Raw genomic sequence first — 13,302 nt, 5'->3', positions numbered from 1 at the left:
TCTAGCCAATAAAATAGGAACAGAAGTTGGGAGGGTCACTTCTGTACTGAGACACTGAAAATACCCATGCTCAATTCCCTCATCTTTGCTTTTGTGGCATCCACCAAAAAGTCCATGCATTCCAGATGGTACAACTATAAGAAGGTGATACTTCTATGAGCCTGGATCCCTGAGTGACTGAGTGAAGCAAAGCCCCCTGCCGACCTGTATTGGAACATGTAGCATGAGCAAGAAATATATTTTTATTGTGTTAAGCCACTGAGATTTGGGGGAGGTGTGTTTGTTACTGCAGCATAACCTAGTCTATCCTTACTAATACAAGCTAATTTTCCTAGTTAGAAATAAGGAGAGTTACAGCTTTATCTCTCTGAGTTTTATAATCTCTAAATTTTAATTACTGCCACACATATTAGAGTGAACCATATGAAACTGCCATTTTACTAGGTCAAAATGAGTTGAACATCAGCAATAGTTCAACCATAGTATTCCTGGGAATGAACTTGCAGAATCCAGATGTACACTTTCACTATGACTTGGTATTTAAGTTTATTTTGTTTGATGATAAACTAGGGCATGATTTTCAACGCTAAAGCAAAGACAAAAACTGAATTCTTCCATTTTGTTCTCAGACAAGTTGAAAAATGTTGGAACTGGCTTCTCTTCAGCAATTGACATTACATTTATGTTGTTCAGGCAGAAGATAAGTAGATTTAGGAAAGGGAGGCAGAGAAAAGGAGTTTTACTCTCATATAAAATTCTGGTTTGAGCAAGTATCCAGGGATGGTTCTAGACAAAATAATAAATTGAGTGAAGATTTTTCTTTGAGATATTCCCATATCTCCTATCAGTTTCTCTTTCCCTACTTTACTCTTTTTTCACTTCTCTCTTTCCCCCAAAGACTTGGAGTCAAGCCATGCATCCCAGTTCTGGGAATCTCAGCTAAGATTTACACCAACTACCAAGAAGGGGACGAGTTGGCCATGATTAGAGGCATTAGCATTCCAATGAGAGCCTCACAAAAGATCCAAAGTCCCACAAGACTCAAAATCCTGGATAATAATAACAATAGTACTCATTGTGTCAACAGATATTTATTGTGCACCTAATTTATCCCAAGTACTGAACCATGGTGAACAAAGTCCCTGCCTTCACAAAACTTACATTTGAATGGACCAAAAGATTGTAAACAAATAAATACATAATATAATGTTAGGTACCAATAAGTCTTGTGAGTAAAATAAGGTAAGGTAAGGGGCTAGAGACTAACGGATGGGAGGTAGGGGCCATTTTACATATAGTGGCCAAGGAAGGCCTTTTTGAGGAGAAGACATTTGAGGGGAGACCTGAATAAAGTGTAGGAATAAGTCATGGGCAATGTGAATATGTGGGATCAGGAGCATTCCAATGAAGGCATCAGTATATGAAAAGTCCCTGAGCCAAAACACGCCTGCATAGCTGAGGAACCACAAGAAAATCACGACTAGACGGAAGGGAAGGATAAAGGAAATCATTAAGATAGATCAGAGAAATAGGCCAAGGCCAAATCACACAGGGCCCTGTAAGGACTTTGGACTTTGTTCAAACAAAGTGTGATGGAAAGCCAACATAGGGCTTTGAGTGAGGGAGTGACAAGACCTGATTTATGTTTAGAAAAGATTCTTCAGGCTGCTGTATGGTGAATAGATTCTAAGCAAGCATGCAAGCAGGAACACCAGTTAGGAAGCCACTGCAGTCGTTCCGGAAAGAGGTGATGGTGGCTTGGACTAGAAAGGTTGACATTGTTTGGTTTGTGATATAATCATGGTTGACATTTATTGACCATTCACTGGCTAAGGGCTTTATAAACATTATTCTCATAACACTCTGTGGAGTAAGTATCATCATTTGCTCCTATTTACTGAGGAGAAAACTGTCCTCTAAAGAGGATAACTTGCCCCATTTCCATCAGCTAGCCCTGATTTACCAAGGAGGGCTCTGAAATTTAGAGAGGTGAAGTAACATATCCAAGGTCACGGAAGTAACATGTGCTCTGAGCTCATACAAATTTGTGTAACTCAAGACCAAGCCATTTTGCCTGCAAAGAAACTATACAGGCCACAATTACTGGTGTTGGGCTAATTATATTTGAGGCAACTCATTATATTCAGGGTAAGGAACGAGTCCTAGCATATGTTAATCACGGACAAGGGAATACTGGAAAGGACTAGGGCTGGTGTTAAAATTGGGGCTAGGCAATCTTATTTTTGGAATGTGCTACTTAATAGAGGCCCTGGAGTAAGAGATTCTTGGATTCACACAAAATAAGATTTTTGAAGGCCTTTAGAAGCCAAGAAATGCATTAAAATGCATATAACTGTTAGACTGTACTCTATTCCTTTTGGACACAAGGAAGGTTTGTGCAGTTTGAGTCATCTGATTTTGAAAAGATTGGCCTGTGAACCATCTGAGTCTTTATGAGAAGAGAAGAAGGTGGGACACATTGAGACATACTTCCTTGATGGGTTGGCTTGGAGGCCTGAGTAAGAATTGACTCTGGGAAAACCAGCAGCTGACAGGGCTGTTCCCCACCAAGTGAGAGCTTAATAAACAAAATCACAATTCACCCTAGCTTGGCTTCAGCATTTTTGAAAATGACATGCAAGATGGCATCACCACTGAGGAGAAAATCACAGCCTGGTTTGCAGTTGGAAATTGCTAGCTTGGTGGCAGCTGCTGTTCACTCATAGTTGAACTGCTCTGTCATTAGATCTCAGGATAGGGTAACACAAAGGGAGAGGATGATGCCATTGTCTTCCTAGGCTAGTGAGCAAATAAGAGCTCAGGAAAATCTTATTTACAGTCAGCGAAGTACTTAATACATGTGGTCAGCACTGTGTTAAATGCCATATAAACCGTGGCGGGGGGCGGGCAGGGGGGAGAAATGTGACATTGCCCTTGCCCTCAAGGGGCTTACGGTATTGCTAACATTCAAGAGAAATTACAAATACAAAGGTGTACCAATTATTAACGTATTGCCCCTCAGCTCCAAATCCGCCCTTCTTTGCTCTGCTTTGTGATACTGGAGCTGGACCTTGTAAACATTTCTCCTTTGCCAGATGGTGCATTGTTAAGATTTGTCAATAGAAGGTGCTAAAAATACATGGCAGGGCAAAGGGGTACCTCTTCCTAATGTGCTTTGTTTCTTGCTTGCTTCTGCACCACACAGCGGTCAGTGGCAGGCAAACACCCAGAGGTGCTCACGCCTCAGTGAGTTTCAGAGCACCCCCAAGGTGGCTTCCTAGCCAATTTCAGTGGCATTCTCACAGGCAGCCTCCCAGCGTATTCCACTAGTAACTCAGAAGGCCGCTTCTCAGAGTGTTTCTGTAGCACCCCCTGGGCAACTTCCTATGAGTCTCATCAGCACCCCACCAAGAAGCTTCCTAGTGAGTTTAGCTGGCACCCCAGCCAGCAGCTTCCTGTTTGCCAGCCTGTCTGCAGAAGCTCAGTGAAGCTCTCCACTATCCAGTGGGCCATGCCAACACCCTCTCCACTGAGGTCTGAATCTCTCAGCCTTAGTGGGGTCTACAGAGCTCTCCCAGTTTGTTCCTGCCTTGGGTACTCTGCTTCAGTCCTAGAGATAGTGGCTGCCTCCTATATCTGCTGTCCCTGTATTCTTTAGAATTATCCTTTACCCCTTGGTAGTTGATCTCCTTTTATTAGTTAATAATTCTTTATGTTAAACTCCCCCTGTTCTAATTACTGTGTGGTTTCTGCCTCCTGACTGAAGACTGGCTGATACAAACAGTAAGAAAATATAAGTACAAAACTGGGGGATAACAATGAGATGTTACAGTAGTTCAGAAAATGTAGAGTTCAGTGTGGACTTTTGAGTCAAGGGAAGGCTTCATGGAACGCTATAACCTGAAACTGGACCCACTCTGACAGGGGGAGAGAATTCTAAATTCAGAGGGCATGTGTGTCAGGTGTGTGTGTGTGTGTTTGAGAGAGAGGGAGGGAGGGTGGAGAGAGAGAGAGACGGAGGGAGAGGAAAGATAAGATGAGGGGCTAGATTGGATGATTCATTTTAAATGGTGGGAAGTAATTTCGGAGCGTAAAAATGGATTGATTAACCAACCAATTAATTAATTCAACAAATGTTCATTGAGCACCGACTAAGTATCAGGTTCTAAGTGTAAGTTTATAGCAGTGGCCAAAATAGATGAAGATATTTGCCCTTGTGGGGTTTACAACATAGAGGGGGGCAGAGGGTAAGGCAGGAGAGGCATAACAAACAATAGACATGATAAGCACATTGGTACAATAGAGGTTGATAAGTGATATGAAAAAAGAAAAAAAGTAGACTGAGGGGTGTATTAGTTTCCTCTTACTGCTGTAATGAATTACACTGATAATGGTTTAAGACAACATAAATTTGTTATCTTATGGTTTGGAGGTCAGTAGTTCTAAAATGAAGGTATTAGCAGGACTGCGTTCCTTCTGGAGGCTTTAAGGGAGATGCCTTTCCTTTAAGGGAGATGGCTTTTCCAGCTTCTAGAGGACACTTTCAATTCCTTGACGCATGATCTTTCTCCATCTTCACACCTAGCCGGGTAGCATCTTCAAATCTCTCTCGTTTCTTACCTCCGTTTCCGTGTCACATCTTCTCTGACTCTGACTCTCCTGCCTCACTCTTATAAGGACCTTTGTGATTACATCAGGCCCACCCAAATAATCCAGTATAATGTCCTCATCTCAAGATCTTTAACTTAATCACACCCACAAAGTCCTCTTTGCCATGCCAGGTAACATATTCACAGGTTCTGTGGATTAGGATGTGAACATCTTTGGGGGGACCATTATTTGTCTACCACAAGGGGGTTGCAGTTTTAAATTGGTGGTTATGATAGGCCTCATTAAAAATGTAAAATTTGAGCAAAAACTTAAAAGAGGGAGTTACCTATGAAGTTACACATGTGGAGAATGTTATGGAAAGAGGTAACAGCCAGTGCAAAGGCCCTGAGGCTGGAGGGTTCCTAGTGTGTTGAAGGAGCAAGGAGGCCAGCACAGCTGGCAGAGAATGAGGCAGGGAGAGTACCAAGAGATAAAGTCAGAGAGAGAGAGAGACAGACATTTGGGGTGAATGATTTGGCTGAGGACATTGAGCAGAGGAGGACAGTGACTGCTGGAGAAGAATGCTGAGACCAAATACACTGCAGGCATGGGAGGAACGAAAATATAACTGGCATCTTGGGTCCAATGTTTTCCACCCCTGTAGTAGATATGGGGTTCTTGGAATGTTAGACTAAGGGAGCATGTTTCATGTATTTTATAGAGAATTATAAGAAAAAGTTTTTAAGCAGAGCAGTGTTAATATGTGTCTAAAAATTTTCATTGAGGCAGCAAGAAGAAAAGCTGTCTTACTGAACTAAAATGCAAATGTGCACATTTCTCATATTATTGATACCTCTTGCAATGTACTTGGTAGAACCTGAACTGTCTAACATGTGCAGGACTTGTGATAATGGCTTCTTGGCTGTGCAATTTTATTTTTAATTGCAAACACCTGACAGTTCAAATGGTCCCTTTCCTCTATCGACCTGATGCTATTTAAATCTACGGATATGATGCTTGTGGTAAAGTGAGAGGCTTTCATCTGGTCTCAAGCTGATCCTCATAAGGGACCTACCGCTTATTGGGGAGGGGAGAGGTCCCTAAGGGCTCGATTTCTCCTCTGCACCTCTGCAAACCTGAGAAACTTCCTTTACCAAACACTCAAGATGATCAGTCCTGCGGAAACAAGACGGGGATGGTACACCCAAGTGCTAATTAGTTGACTTGAAGTGTGAGGTTTAAGATGGTCAGTTTTCTACAGAGGAAACTTCCTCCTGATAGTAACCACTTGAAAGGCTAAATTGCATATCATAGAAAATCATATTAATAAAGGTTTAAATTTGTTTATTTCTTCATACCAGACACTGTTCTAAGCACATTTTTTTGCTCAACAAATAATTTTTGAGCACCTACTTTATGCCAAACATTGTCTTAGGCACTTGGAAAACATCAGTTTTTTTAAAAGGTTCATGCTTGATATATTTTGAAAGTAAAGCCGACAGGATTTCCTGATGGATTGGTTATAAAGAGTGATATAATGAGAAGTCAAGGATGAGGCCAAGTCTTAGGGAAGGAAAGATGGTCAGTGAGGAATTCTTCATGAAGAGGGTAATACCCTGAGCTCTCTTGGTTGTCTCTAAATCTTCAATCACAGTCTACTGTACCCAAGAGCTTTATCTTAGTGACGCATGGAGAAAACAAAGGTGAAACGGAGGTGCCTGTGCAAGGGACAGGTTGCAGGAAGCAAAATCATGGCCTAGGGAGTGTGAATCAAGAATTTGCATAGAGTAGGAATTCAGAAAGAAAAATGCCCAGGAAACTGTAAGTCTCCCCACCTCCACAGTCCTTATAAATGCTGCAACAGACCTTGGGCATCTCACAACATAGAGATGAGAGCTTGAGAAACTTGAGAAAGTTTACATGGGACTCATATAAAGAGGGGCTCAAGAAAGCTAGAAGACTTGAAAGTATCGGGGCATTCAGAATGCATTACCGTTTATTAAATAATTATCGATATAATTATCATGAGTTAGTAACTAAGATAAACATATTAACCCTCATTACAACTTTAGAATATAGGTACTTAAATTATTCTCATTCCATAAATGAGAAAACTTGGACCTCAAGAGAGAGGGTAAGCAAATTGCTTGCCCATCCACACCCAGCAAGACAGAGGGACAGGTCTTAAACCTTAAGCCTTAAAGATGGGTCTTTTTGACCCCATGAAATGTACTCTCCTTAGACTGACAGTTAACAAAGAATATGCCTCTATATGGTATCCTTTTTATGTGTATACATGCCTAGGTTAACCATTGAACACATTTGTGTATATTTTAGCCATTGTGATATTTTGATGATTCTCAACAGATTTTTTTCTTTGCTTATAAAACTCAATTAAATAAGCCCTTCAGCTATGGTATATTAGTCATCATCAACATGGTGTAAGCTTCAAGGGGCAGGGATTTTCTCTGCTTTGTTCATTGTCTCCTCAGCACCTAGAACAGTCCTGGCACATTGTAGGTGCTCAATGAGTGTTTGTTGAGTGAAAAATTGGCAGGCTAATCCCACCATCTGGTTTGGTATGGATGACCACAAAATCTGATCCTTGACTGGGATGGTGAATCAAATGGTAACCAAAAGGGACTCTTTCTCATTTGGAAGTGCTTGAGGGGATGCCAAGATAAACAAGAAGGAGTCTCAGAGGACATACTATCTGGGGGACTAACGTTTTCTGTGTAATTGAAAATTCTACCTTCTAAATGAGTATTGGGTCACATCCAAGATCCTGGGTAGGATCTCTGACACTCTGTGAATTGGGAAGAAGAAATCCACCCATACTTCCTCTGCTGTCCAGATTAATGTTAATTCCTGCTGAACTCCTTTAAGCAATATTTGGTGATCCTGTTTCAACTCCCTTTGAGTTCTAGAATCCTGATTCACTATCCCCCTCTCCACCATTAGCTACCATCCCCATCTCCCCTCCAGCCTCTCAAACTTTCCTCTAGAAGCTCTGGCTCTTGGCCTGGTCAGGCCCTTTTAATGTCTCCTCTCTGCATTTCCAGTGGCATTATCCTACCCTGGCCCTTACCATGGCTTTGCCTTCATGACACCAGGTAGCTGGACCACCTTCACAAACTGCATGTTTGGTTTTGTTGTTTGTTTGTTACTTTTTATTGAAACATACGACAAGAAAAATGTACTGATAACAAGTGCAAAGCAAACACACCCATAATACCTGCACCCAGATCAAGAAAGGGAACATTGTCAGCATCTCAAAAGCTGCTGTCCTGCTCTTTTCCCTCACTACCCTCACCTCACTGCCTATTTCCCTCCTCTTCCCTTGAATCTCTGATTGATTAATGTGTTCAAACAAGATAATTTGTTTCGGGAGATTTTTAACTCTTCTCTGAAGCTTCTACTTCAGAGACCCTGATCGAAAACAGGGTATTCTCATCTCTTGCATCTTGTGAAGTAAGGTTCAAAGGATAGAAATGACCACTGTTGCTTCTTATTATTATCATTGCTTATTTTTAAAAAAACCCACATTCAAATGACAGTCTAGTCTGTGACAATGTCAAATGGACAAACCAGGATTAAAATCCTATGAATAGTTGACATGCCAAAACTTGGGCATATTCATCCCAGATTTCTGTTATTTCAGAAAGGTTTCAGTAAGCTTTAGCCATGCCCCATCCTATCTAAAGATGAGCATGTATCTTGCTCGCAACCACTTGATAGCAATAAAGATAATTTCTCTCTTAAGCAGATTTCATACTGGCTTCATGACAGATGTCTACAGACATCTCTATCTCTGCACCCACACCTCCCCCAGGGTCTGAGTTTGCATATTGAAAGATAAATGACATTGAAAAGATACATGTATCTCAAGGGGTTTCTGAGATTACCTTTGAGGGAATTTTATTTGTCTACCAGAGCTTAGAGCTTCTGAGAACTTTTATGCCAGGAAGAGTTAATTAAATACAATGCATCCTGGGGCTTGAGAGCTGAAAGCCTAATGAGATCCAATGTTTCAAGAGAGACTACTTAAATTGAAACAGTGGCAGGATTATCTAGAAGCTTCAGATGAACTTTCAAGCTTGATATGTTCCTCATTTCATTTTTTGGTCTGATACAACACTCAGCCCATTGCAGTGTACATTTCTGCATTTATGGATGCCAGAATCTCCTCAGTTCACTTCAGGAAGGCAATTTGAGATGAGAGTTATTCGATGGCATTTTAGATGTTGTGTCTAATAATGATAATGATGGTATATGGAAGCTGGCACAATAGAAGTGCATAAGCTACTGGGGAGAGAGAGGCCCACAATTTCATAAGAAAATGCTCATTATCTTTCACCAGCAGCAGATAAAGTTGAAATTTATTTCTACTGGTGGCTTGCAGCCCAAAACACTCGACTATTTCCAAGGCACACAGATTACAGTACTTTGGAAATCGCCCAATATGGAAGGCCATGGGAATGTCTTTGTTTTCTGGCTAGAAAGCCAGAGTTCTCTATCTGCCTCAGGTTTTACAGTTACAGCAAGCTCTCTGGGAGCTACTGTAGTTTCGGTAGGCAGCATGAGTGAAAGGCTAGGGAGACTTAGCAGGAATTGTAGGGGAGAAAGTGACAGCGATGGTAGATTTGGCGAGCGATTTTGAATATGCAGCTCATAGAGCTTTGCATCATTTGCACACCCAACCCTTTAGCCCCCTTGCCAGAGAATGAGATACCCACTCTTTTCTCCTTTCCTGCAGTGGGGACAGGATAAAAAAATGAAGGCAGTGAAAATCAGAAGTAGGCATCTGGTGATGGCTCAAATGCCCCCTAGACATGTAGGGGTTTTTGATGGAGACACGATTTTCAGTCTCCTGGTCTACAAGTCCTATTTATTTGGTAAGGGAGTGAGCCTAATTGAAGTGATGTGTCCTTTTCTTCTAACACCATTCAATTTTATTGTAACTTCCCTTTCGTTTTCAGCCTGTGACAGTCAGCTAAATGTGTAGGAGATTAGAGTTATCATATCTAGATTTATGCAAATAAATACACACCATAGAGATCAGAAATAGAGAATGCCATAGCTGGATTGCAAGTGTGGTTCTCCGGTCTGCAAGTTACAAAGATGGCAGAACACACTTTGTTACCTTCTCAAAGGGTTGATACTCTTCATTAGTAACTTTTAAATTGCAAACATGACACATATCATTAACCATAACATCAGTTTAATGAAAAGATCATATCTTATAAAATCAGATCATTTGAGAATCTATAAATAAGTTCAATGGCATGTAAATGACTTAATGGAAGGGGAAGTCCCTTTCTCATTGATTAAAAATGCTTCCCCCCATCACCTTTAGCCTATTAATAGGCCCAATCCTGAACTAAAAGCTGAGCTGCACACCATATGTGCCAGGGACAGAGAGAGCATTCCAGCACTTCTCAAATTTTCATGTCCATATGTATCACCCAGAGGTTTTGTTAAAATGCAGATTCAGATTCAGCAGGTCCAGGGTGGGGCTCTGGGCAGTGGCTGCTGGCCTGTGGGCCACACTTTGAATATGGAGGACATAGGGAACCTTCTGCCCTGTAAGGAGGCTCCGTTCAGTTTCAAAGTATTTCCAGAAATGTGCCCAACCTTTTGAAACACATAAAAATTTTTGGTTGTTGTTATGATTCACTCTCATGATTCTTTTTGCAATTGCATGGAACAGAGTAAACATTTTTGAAATATCAACTGATGGAGTTTTTGTCCAGGGGTTCACGTTTTCCTTCCACCGCCTTGCCCCCATTCAAACAATAACTGACCCTTTGCCCTCTGGCACATAAGAGGGAGGGGGCAGGAAAGAAAGTAAGTGGTTTCTTTCTAGATTTGAGTGCTTCAAGGGCCCAAGGCCAGTTCTCTGCCACCCTGTCACCTTATCACTCTCTATTTTCTCTCAGTCACTGAAGCCAGTTGTTGGTTTGCAATTGTTACTGTACTTGCTCTGTTGCACTTGTAATAGAGTAAGGAGGATCAGTAAATAATTCTTGTACCCACTATCTCTACGACAGATTAAGAGGGTAGCCTATTTCAAGATAAATGAGAGAGAGCATATTTCACGATTATTTTGCAAAGCAAATATACCTATGTCAAAAGTATACAACTGAAGACACTGTTATGAAACAGACCACAGTAAGAACTGTCAGTAGTATACAACAGGGTTTCTCAACCTTGGCACTGATGACACTTGGGGCCAAATAATTCTTCGCTGCGGACTGTCCTGTGCATTGTAGAATGTTTAGCAGCATCCCTGGCCTCTACCCATTAGATGCCAGTGGCACTTCCTGCACGCTTCCACACACATACACACAACCAAAACTATCTCCAAACATTGCAAAATGTCCCTGAAGGGCAAACTCACTTCTATTGGGAATCCCTGGCATATGACAATAATAGCACACACAGAGTGCATATTGTGCAACTGGCAGGGTTCTAGTATTTACATGTATTCACACATTTAATAATCAATACAACTTTATGAGGTAGGTACTATTACTTTTCCTAGTATAGATGAAGAAGCTGGAACACAGGTTAACGAACTTACCCAAAGTCACAGAGCCAGTAGGTAGAAGAGCTGGGGTTTCCATCTAACCAACCCTTCTAGTTTAAGAATCTGTGCTCTTAACCAACATACTGTGTGATGAAACACTGAGTAAACTAGAAGAGGAGTGCAATTCCAATAGGATTTATTTTGAATGTGAATAAAGTCAGCAATGCTGCTATGAAATACAGTTACATATTAATTTAATTGTCTGACACCAAACCATTTACATTTGGGGATTTTATAAAAGAATATGTATTAAATATAAGAGGCCCTGGGCCTTAGGGCTGCCTTCCTGGAGACTTTCTAAGTTCCCCTCTGGCACTGGTACTGGCCCAACCAGCAGTGCTTCCCAGGCAGTATGTGCTTTGCCGGTCACCGGTTGTCATTCCTCCCTTCCAATTACTTTTTGAATCACTACCCTACCCCTTGCACGAGGTCGACCAGATGCCCCAAAGAGCTCTGGAAATCAAATCTGTGGGCTGGTCTTGAGGTCCCGGTTCCAGGAGAGCAGCCTGGTGAGGACAGTGCTGCCACCAGCCAGCGTGGTATTTCTTTCATGAAAGTGCACAAGATTGGTGCTGACTCAACTGATTTGGAGTGGCTCTCGCTCATATCACACAAGTATCTCTAAGCTACCAATGGTCCACCACCAACCCCTGGGCAATGCTACTTCCAGTCTACAGCACCTGAGAGTGAAAGGGTTGACGGCAGGCACCCATTACCATGTGCATCCCCCTGCTGGCACCCAAGGTGATCCCCTTCCCCTGTAGCCTCTAAAGGTGTTGGTGGCCCTCGAAGGGAGGCTGTGCCTGTGTCCTCAAGGGCTTCTGAGGCCATCACTCTACAGTGCCAACCCTATATCCATGCCCTCTCTTGCCTCTGATCAATGTGGTGACTCTGTGCTCTCCTAGTTCAGACTCAGGCCACGTGGGTCTAGGGACAGACATTCCTTGTGTAAATGGGACTATTCTTGTCACTCAGCCCTGGGCTATCCTCCACTCTCCTCCCCTCTGGTGACTGTGAGTATACTGCAGGGGTATAGTCAAAATTAAGAGAGGCTGAATTCTAGGAATGCAGTGATGATGGCCTGAAGGGTTCAAGAGAAGACATGGTTAATTCATGTGCTGTTCCACCTTTGTACTATAAAATTCTGGGTGGTAAATTTAACATGACCAGAAAATGGCTCGTTCACATTTTCCTGCATGCTCTAAGACTTGCATTTGTGGTCGTCATCAACAAAGCACAGTTACAACATCTGAAAGAGTCATGGGCAGCAGGATGGATGATGCATTGTTAATATGTAATCATGTCACCGACATCACATAAATGTTATCAGGGAACTGTGGGGGCACGAAGTGCTGTATTGCTTCAATAGTTTCCTAGTTTCCTGAGATTTCTTTTAAAGTCATGAATGGGTGTTGAATTATTTCTTTAAATGATGATATCACATTACCCAAGGAAACATGCCTATCTCAATTTAGCAGCAAAAATTGGATCAAAGACTTGACACTATGACCCTTCTAAATATTTAGAATATTTCTCACCAAGGGCATTATCAAATGGAGCAATTTTTTTTGTTCATTAATCGTAGAAAAATGAGTCTTTAGTAGGAGTTTCATTTGTCAGAAAATAATCTCAGCTACTTTCCTTTATTAACAGAAGTCAAAGCCATAGCCAGATTTACATTCCCAAAAGTGTGAAATAAAATCCCAAATTCCAAATGTATTTTCTTGATCTGAAACTTTATGAAAATAACCTAGCTTTGTTCAGTTCATCTTCCCCAACTAGCATTGATAGTATGAATTGGGAGCTCCAAAGAGAAGTTATTGAACTGTAGCTCAATATAATACTAAAAGTGAAATAATGACATTTATTTATCCTAAATATAAAAACACTGTGCAAGGATCCTATCCATGTTCAAATGAACTATCATTTTATGAAGAGCTTCTTTCTGTTATGAATCTGAATTTAATTAAATATCAAAATCAGTTAGAGGATTCAAGGCTGAATTCTACCCTGCACCTCACAATGTGAAATATAAGACCTGACACTTCATGTTTTCACAGAAGTTAAGGTACCTGCTTTCCAGTTCCAAATCAAAAGAGTAATGAAACATGAAAGAAAACAAT

This window comes from Balaenoptera acutorostrata, chromosome X, assembly GCF_949987535.1.
Source record: "Balaenoptera acutorostrata chromosome X, mBalAcu1.1, whole genome shotgun sequence".
NCBI lineage: Eukaryota > Metazoa > Chordata > Mammalia > Artiodactyla > Balaenopteridae > Balaenoptera > Balaenoptera acutorostrata.
The sequence above is the reverse complement of the archived record's forward strand: the minus strand, read 5'-3'. Positions refer to the sequence as shown.